Genomic DNA, 9,010 nt, shown 5'->3' on the forward strand with positions numbered 1-9,010 from the left:
AGTAGATATATTCAGAGGAGCTGAAGATCTGCTTCCAGAAGCTTCTTCAAGTCTTGCCTTCTTTGCCGGAGGTGCTGTCTTCTTCTCAGAGAGACCTCTCTTGTATCTGACGAAGTCTTCTTCTGAATCCAGACAGTCGTCGAGGCTGAAGTCAGAGATGTCAACACCATCATCCAGCAGACGCTGAAGATAGATAGCAACAGCATCTCTGGGTTCATTCTTGAAGAACCTGGTCAGGCCATGAGGCATCTTCCTCTGATCTTTCAAACAATCCCAGGATGTATCCAGAGTTGGTTTGACTTGAATTTTCTTGATAATTCCCATACTCTTGAGATTCCTGGCGTTCAGAGGCTTCCCCACATCTATTGCCAGATCATCCATCAGCTTGGTCTTTTCCAGATGATCTACCAATCCGTTCTCAATGAAGACGTCAGATAGCAATCTTCCCAGAGGGATGTAGGATCTGGGCTTCATGTTGTTTCTGGTTTCTTTGACGGAATCTCTCAGATATCTGAAAAGGAGAGCAGGGAGGCAGATCTTTACACCCTTCTGAATGCAGTACAGAATGCATTTCTGGTCTGCATTGATGTAGTCAGAGGAGTTAGAGGCAGGACGGTGGTGAATGGTTCCCAGAATAATCTTCAGCCACACTCTGAGGTTCTGGTGCAGCTCTTTGTTCTTTGAAGGATTTCCTTCAACGTTGGGTTTGAAGATTGTTGGGTTGATTACTTCAGTGATGCGCTTTGACCTAGGAGGGATGTTGTAAATCCTTTTACCTCCAGCTCTCTCCATGTTCAGTAGAGAGGCTATTGACCTTTCAGTGATAACAATCTTCACCCCCAGAACATATGAGACAATGAAGTGGTCATCTGCATCTGCAAACCTCCAGAACTCCTTGACGAGAAGTGGGTAAATAGGACCATAAAGCCTTTGGAAATAGTTTTCCCACCCTTGTTGACGAAGTTCTCCAGTTAGATCAACGCCATTTCTTCTTAAGTTGTCGAAATCGACTAACGATTCACACAACACGTCCAATCCTTCAAAAGGGGTTGAAAGGTTGACATGGCGTTCACGGTCAAGAACGTGGGGTTCTTTGTAAACAGGGGTGATAGTGACGCCTGTAACCGTTGGTGTTGGAATGCTTGAGGTTTGAGCAGTAGAACTTGATTCCATTTCTTGAGAGAAGTTAAAGACTTGTTGTTGTTGAGCGTCCATGGTGAAGGAGAAGATGAAGATTGATGAAGATGAAGAACTTGCAGAGAATGCTTCAGAGAGGGTTTAGGGTTTTAGAGTGAGTGAGAGTGATAAGTGTGTGAAGTGTGAGAAAAGTGTTTATATACTCTAAGTGAAACACATGCAAAACGACACACATTTCAGCGTTAGCACAAGAATCAAAATAGCACGCTTGGGGGGAAAAAATGATTACAGCTAATTAATGAATGTCTAATCCCAACAGTACGCACACTGCTCTAGGAGATTTCAAACGTTCTGACCTTTGATTTCTTTTGACAGCTGTCTAGAAGTTCTAGGGTTAGACGCTTAGTGCTCCACGTGTTGATGTATCTGATCTTCAGGAATACCAAAGGATTGGTTTCTGAAGATTTCTAACTCAGATATCTTCTTAACTTGGTAGAAGTGTCAGAGTCAGAGGCAGAAGTACATTTGTTTACATCAGAGTCTCATTTTACTTTTTCAGAGCCATACTTCATTCAGGGCAATTTTTAATGTTCAGATTTTCTAAGATAAAAAGAAATCTATCTTCAGCTAGAGGCTTAGTAAAGATATCTGCCCATTGATGTTCTGTATCAATAAACTTCAATGTTACTATCCCTTTCTGAACATAGTCTCTGATAAAATGATGTTTTATTTCAATGTGTTTGGCTCTGGAATGTAGAATGGGATTCTTACTTAAACAAATAGCAGCAGTATTATCACAAAAGATAGGAATGTTACTCTCAAAGATTTGTAGATCTTCTAGCTGATGCTTCATCCAGAGCATCTGAGTTGTGCACAGTGATGCTGAGATGTATTCTGCTTCTGCAGTTGATAGAGCAATTGTTGACTGTCTTTTGCTAGCCCAGGAGATTAGATTGTTTCCCAGAAGCTGGCAATTTCCAGATGTGCTTTTTCGTTCTAATCTATCTCCTGCATAATCTGCATCACAATAACCAGAAAGTCTATACTCTGATGTTTTCTTATACATCAGGCCCAGGTTAGGAGTTCCTTTCAGATACTTAAGAATTCTCTTAACTGCTGTTAAATGAGATTCTCTAGGATCTGATTGGAATCTGGCACATAGACAGACGCTAAAGAAAATATCAGGACGAGTAGCAGTCAGATAGAGAAGAGAGCCTATCATACCTCGATAGAGCTTCTGACAAACCTTGTTGCTTACCTCTTCCTTTTCTAGAATGCAAGTTGGGTGCATGGGAGTTTTTGCAGAGTTGCATTCAGTCATGTCAAACTTCTTCAGAACGTCTTTAATGTACTTGCTTTGATGAACGTACGTGACTTCTGGAGTTTGATTAATTTGAATTCCCAGAAAGAACTTTAGTTCTTGCATTAAACTCATCTCAAATTCTGCCTGCATTAACTTAGAAAATTCTTGGCAAACAGAGATATTAGCAGAACCAAAAATAATATCATCAACATAAATCTGGCATATCATGAGATCATTATTAAGGTTTTTACAGAAGAGTGTAGAATCAACTTTCCCTCTGATAAAATTTTGTTCCAGAAGAAAATTGCTTAATCGTTCATACCAAGCTCTGGGAGCTTGTTTGAGTCCATATAAGGATTTCTTAAGTTTAAAAACATGTTCTGGAAAGTTTGAATTTTCAAAACCTGGAGGTTGATTGACATACACTTCTTCTGAAATATAACCATTAAGAAATGCACTCTTGACATCCATTTGATATAATTTGATAGAGTGATTAATAGCAAAAGATACAAGAAGACGAATAGATTCTAACCTCGCGACTGGAGCAAAGGTTTCATTATAGTCAATACCTTCTTGTTGACTGTAACCTTGAGCTACCAGTCGAGCTTTGTTTCTGACAACTTCTCCTTTCTCGTTCAGCTTGTTTCTGAAAACCCATCTGGTTCCAATGACATGAGTGCCTCTGGGTTTAGGAACGAGATCCCAGACATCATTCTTAGAGAATTGATCCAATTCTTCTTGCATAGCTGCCACCCAGTCGTTATCCTGAAGTGCTTCATCACAAGACGTAGGCTCAATCAGAGACACTAGTCCCAGAGGAATATCTTCAGAAGTCCTGAAGGTAGATCTTGTTCTGACAGGTTTGTCCTTGTTTCCCAGAATCAAATCTTCAGATACATTGATACGACTTTTGACTTTCTTTGGGATTTCTGGGGATTTTATTTCTTCAGAGTTCTGAATGACAGTTGCTTCTGGAGTTCTATCAGATCCTGCAAGGGTGATTTCTAAATCTGCAAAACTTTGAACTAGCTTTGACTTTTCAGGGTCAAGCTTATCATCAAATCTGACATGAATAGATTCTTCCACAATTTTGGTTTCTGTGTTGTATACTCTGTAGCCTTTAGAGCGTTCTGAGTATCCTAACATAATACCTTTCTGTGCTTTGGAATCAAACTTGTTCAGATGTTCTTTAGTGTTCAAAATAAAGAAAGAACATCCAAAGGGATGAAAATATGAGATGTTGGGTTTTCTTCCTTTACACAGTTCATAGGGAGTCTTTTCCAGAATAGGTCTTATAGAGATTCTATTCTGAATGTAACACGTTGTATTTACAGCTTCTGCCCAAAAGTGCTTTGCTACATTAGTTTCATTGATCATGGTTCTGGCCATCTCTTGGAGTGTCCTATTCTTCCTCTCTACAACTCCATTTTGTTGTGGAGTTCTAGGGCAGGAGAAATCATGGGATATTCCATTAGAGTCAAATAATTCCTCAAAATCTTTGTTTTCAAATTCTCCACCATGATCACTTCTGACTCTAACAATTTTAGAGTCAAATTCTTTTTGCACTTTGGAACAGAAACTGGTGAATACAGAGTGAGACTCACTCTTGTGCTTTAGGAATTTCACCCATGTCCAGCGGCTATAATCATCAACAATTACTAGTCCATACTTCTTTCCATTGACTGATGTTGTTTTCACAGGACCAAATAAGTCAATGTGAAGAAGTTCCAGAGGCTTAGAGGTAGAAACAACATTTTTCTTTTTAAAAGATGTTTTTGAAAATTTTCCTTTCTGACAAGCTTCACACAGAGCATCTGAAGAAAACTTCAGTTTAGGTAGGCCTCTGACTAACTCAAGTTTAGTTAGCTGAGAAAGTTTCCTCATGCTAATGTGGCCCAAGCGTCTATGCCATACCCATTGCTCTTCGTGAACTGACATTAGACATTTAACATTTTGATCTTTTAAATCAGAAAGATTTATTTTGTAAATGTTGTTTTTCCTCTTGCCTGTGAAAAGGACAGAGCCATCGTTCTGATTAATGGCTTTACATGTTTTTTGATTGAAGATTACATCATAACCGTTATCACTTAATTGACTTATGGATAACAAGTTATGCATTAATCCTTCTACATAAAGAACATCAGATATAGAGGGAAGAGTACCATTACCAATAGTTCCGGAGCCTCTGATTCTTCCTTTCTGATCTCTTCCGAAGCCTACAAATCCAGCGTCTTTAAGTTCCAGACTTTGGAACATAGACTTTCTTCCCGTCATGTGTCGCGAGCATCCAGAGTCCAGGTACCATGACTGGTGTCTGAACTTTGCTGCATAGGATATCTGCAACATAGATAATCTTATCTTTCGGTACCCAGAATCTCTTGGGTCCTTTCAGATTAGTTTTCCCAGAGTTTCTTATAACTTTGGGTTTTCTAGCATTTTTAAATTTTTGTTCTTGTGTGTGTGTGTAATGATATGAAAAAGGAGATTTAATTTGATCACTTGTAGAAGTTTTATCTTCCTTAGGATCATACCCAATTCCCCTTTTATTGTTCTGACTTACTCCATAAATCATGGATGCCATAATACTCCTATCTATCCCATTCTTCAGAAATTCTTGAAAGGCTTCTTCATATTTATAAATAATTTTATTTGAAGTTTGTGGTGCTTGAGACAACGCTTCTTCTAATTCTGAGCTTTTTGTTTTTGCTCCATCTCTTTCTAACGTTAAAGATCTGATTGTATCTTCATGTGCTAGAATTGTTATCTCAAGTTCACTACATTCTTCAAATTTTGTTTTAAGACAGCCTTTAATGTTTTTAAACTTTTGTTTTAATTTCTGATAAGAGGTAAGAGTTTCTGACAAACATGATTCTAAGTCAGATCGAGAAAGTTCAGAAAATACCTCTTCAGATTCTTCGTCTGAGCTGCTGGATGTGGTAGCCATAAGTGCTACGTTGGCCTGTTCATCAGAGTCAGATTCTGATGATCCAGATTCACTGTCATCCCAAGTAGCCATCAGTCCTTTCTTTGTTCTGAAGGTGTTTTTCTTGAAGCTTTCTTTTCTAGGGTTGTCTTTCTTTAGCTTAGGGCATTCATTCCTGTAATGACCTGTTTCTTTACATTCATAACAGGTAATATCTTTGTTAGCTTTACCTTTTGAAGTTGACTCTGATCGATCCCCTCTGGGTCTTGGTCTTCTGAAGTTGTTGTTCCTCTTTTTCCAGAGTTGCTTAACTCTTCTGGTTAGTAGGGACAACTCTTCTTCATCATCAGAGTCTTCAGGTTCAGAGTCGTCAGTATCTTCAGTTTCTGTCTAGAGAGCTTTGGTTCTGTCAGGTTTCCGTCTTTCAGATCTGGACTTTAGCGCTACGGACTTGTTCCTTTTCTGAGGTTCATCCTCCTCTAGTTCTATCTCATGACTTCTGAGAGAACTAACAAGTTCTTCAAGGCTGATATTGTTCAGATCCTTTGACAGCTTCAGAGCAGTAACCATAGGTCTCCATTTCTTTGGCAGACTTCTGACTATCTTCTTAACATGATCTGCAGTTGTGTATCCTTTGTCTAGCACTTTAAGACCTGCAATAAGAGTTTGAAATCTGGAAAACATAGCCTCTATAGCTTCGTCATCTTCCATTTTGAAGGCTTCATATTTCTGGATAAGCGCCAGAGCCTTCGTCTCCTTGACTTGGGAGTTTCCTTCATGGGTCATCTTCAGAGAGTCAAGTATATCTTTGGCTGTCTCTCTGTTGGTGATCTTTTCATATACGTTGTATGATATAGCATTTAGAAGTATTGTTCTGGCCTTGTGATGATTTTTGAAGATACGTTTCTGATCTTCTGACATCTTGTTTCTGGGAACTTCAGCTCCATTTTCCAAGACTGGAGGTGTATATCCATCTGTGACAATGTCCCAGAGGTCAGCATCATAACCCAGAAAGAAACTTTCGATTCTATCTTTCCAGTAATCAAATTTCTCTCCATCAAAAACAGGAGGCTTAGCATTGTAAGAATCTCTTTCATTTGAGTGGGCCATTGTTTTTCTCGTACTGGATCTCTCTACACGGTTAAGTGTTTGATTAGAAAATCAATAACAGAGCCGGAGCTCTGATACCAATTGAAGGTGAGAAAAACAAGAAAGGGGGGGTTTGAATTGTTTGGAAAAATAAGCGCTTTTCAAAATGAAAACCACACAATGATTTTATACTGGTTCGCTTATAACACAAAGCTACTCCAGTCCACCCGGCCAAGGTGATTTCGCCTTCAACAAGGACTTAATCCACTAATCTTGAAAGATTACAAACAACGTCTAAGATAAAAATCTCTTAGCCCTCTCAAGTATACAGACTACACAGAGTCACTTGAGGAAATAAACAAACAATAGATAAAAGATTTATGTAATCTAGAGTGCTTCTAAGATAAGCAAGTATTACAATAGTATGAACAAAGTGATTCACGTTATAAGCAAAAGCTTCGTGAAGATTTAGAGAGCAAGAAGGTTTTCTTGTGTTGATGTTTCAGTATGATTTTTCCTTGTATGTGTAGTAGTTACTGAATGTTGATTTGCAATCCTTTATATAGATCAATGAGGTAGTAGTTGAAACTGATGAGTAATAAGATGAATTTACGCCATAACATAAACAGCTTCTGCAGGATAACTTTTTCTCCTTGAAATGACTACTTACCACAAGTAGTATCTTCTTTATTGAAATTGGAGATTAACGTCTCTTTCTTAATTAGGAAAACCATTTGCAAATCTTTACTTGACTTTAACGTTACTCTTTCATGATTAGCAATTCCATGCTCAGAGTATTTGTGTTTCTGGAGAGTCTTGGAATCTTGCTTCTGATGTTGAGTTCAGATAGTTTCTTCAGATAGCGCTGATAACTTCTGGAGCTTAGAGATAGCGTTGTTCAGAGTCAGAACTTCTAGAGCGGGGTCCAAATGGAGATTGGAGTTGAAGATTATATCTGGGATGAGGTCCTCAGGATTATCTTCTGTTCATGTGTCGCCTTAGACTTTGGCTGAGGCCAACAGAGGTCGTTATGGGTGTCTTCTGAGGAAGAAATGCACATGTTACCTTCCTTTTGTGAAGGTGTACCCTCTGATATGTCGCCATCAGAGTGGAGTTTTGGTGTTATTTCCGACGTTGCCAGCGGAATTATCACAAGTTTTGGGAGAGTGGGGTTCAAATGGAGAAAGGGAAATGTTGGGGCATTTTCTGGAGAGCGGGGTCCAAATGGAGAAAGGGAGACACGAGGTGTTTTCTGGAGAACGGGGTTCACAATGGCGATCACAAGTTATCGTCAGGCGACTGGGGTTCAAATGGAGAATGGGGTTCATTATTTTGGCAAACAAGATGTCGGGGTTCAAATGCAGTGATCCGGGATCATTTGCGCAAAAGAAAATTTCGGGGTTCAAGAAAAACATTAAAAAGAGGTGATAATCCCCAGCGGATGTGGTGTTCAGGCCATAGTTATCCCTGTGTTACCATTTATTTTGGTATACAGGTCGACATTCTGTTTCGGTATTCCGGCCGACTTTCTCCGTACCAGACGGGTTTTTCTTTCGAGATTGCTTCTTTGCCGATTCTGACCGGCATTGTTAATTATTTTACCATCAGAGTGCAAATTGTTCGTCTGTTCTTGGTATTCAATCTCTCTTCATCCTGATCATCTGAAAGCCGAGGCTATTCATATCGACAGGTTCACAGTGGATTGAATAGGGGCAGCTGTAACACCTCAAAATTTGCCCTCCTCTCTTGGGACTAGCTTAGCATATTGCATTTCATTTTTTAGGTCATTAGTCATTGCATCTTTGCATATCATATGACAACATTGAGCAAGTCATCCTCCTAGGTCTTGATCAGAAGATAAGGAGGTTGAGATATTCAAGCTGAGGGTCTCATTGAATGGATCACTAACCATCTGAGGGTTGTGCATCAATTAGGGTTTCTTGGTTCCTCAAGGAGGATTGATCATTATCTTGGTTGAAGTGGTACATCATCCATCATCATGGTCTTGTCATCACCAAGAGATTCATTGTGCTTGATCAGAGTCCTTGAGATTAGGGTTTTGACCTCTGGTCAACCCTAATCATCTGCATTGGGCCAATCAGGGCTTGTCAAGGAGATGAGGTCTTCATTGAGATGAGGGATCATTTTATGGTTTCAATGAGCTTATGGAGGCTAGGGTTTCATGTTTGAGCCATTTCATCAGGAGTTTGAGGCTCAAGATCATCAGTGCATAGCCAATTCATCTATCAGTCAACAAAAGTCAACCAAAGGTCAACTGATGGATTTGGAGGTGGGAGAGGGTTAGAGACACTTCATTCATGTCCAAACAAGTTTCATTTGACATTTCAAACATCAACAATGAAGAAAATAAAGTCAGATGAAAACTTTCCAAAAATAGAAAGTGACTTGTAATTCAAAATTGCCAAAAATGGAAAGGTTTTCTCCTTGAAATTACATGTCCAAAAATGCTTCAAATGAAATTTTGTTCAACATGAAAGTTGTAGATCATGCTCTCACCTTTCCAAAAAGTCCAATAACATGAATTTCTCATGTGTGGT

The sequence above is a fragment of the Lathyrus oleraceus genome, chromosome 1 (assembly GCF_024323335.1).
Source record: "Lathyrus oleraceus cultivar Zhongwan6 chromosome 1, CAAS_Psat_ZW6_1.0, whole genome shotgun sequence".
NCBI lineage: Eukaryota > Viridiplantae > Streptophyta > Magnoliopsida > Fabales > Fabaceae > Lathyrus > Lathyrus oleraceus.